Source organism: Penaeus monodon, chromosome 24 (genome assembly GCF_015228065.2).
Source record: "Penaeus monodon isolate SGIC_2016 chromosome 24, NSTDA_Pmon_1, whole genome shotgun sequence".
Taxonomy (NCBI): Eukaryota; Metazoa; Arthropoda; class Malacostraca; order Decapoda; family Penaeidae; genus Penaeus; species Penaeus monodon.
This window is the reverse complement of record NC_051409.1, coordinates 14,049,199-14,049,401: the sequence shown is the minus strand read 5'-3', so window position 1 is coordinate 14,049,401 and position 203 is coordinate 14,049,199.

Sequence of the window (203 nt, the reverse complement as noted above, 5' to 3'; positions counted from 1 at the left end):
TTATATATATATACCTTATTGGAGAGGTCAAGGAGAAGGTCGGAGGTGACAAACGAAAGGGCGTGTTTTTTTTTATCAGGAATGAAAAATGAAGAAATAAAGATCACCTTCAGCTACTGGGATGGATCAGGCCACAAGCGATCAGTTCTCGTAAAGAAATGGTGAGTTCAACTGAACCATAGAAAAAAAAAATTGAGATTTGT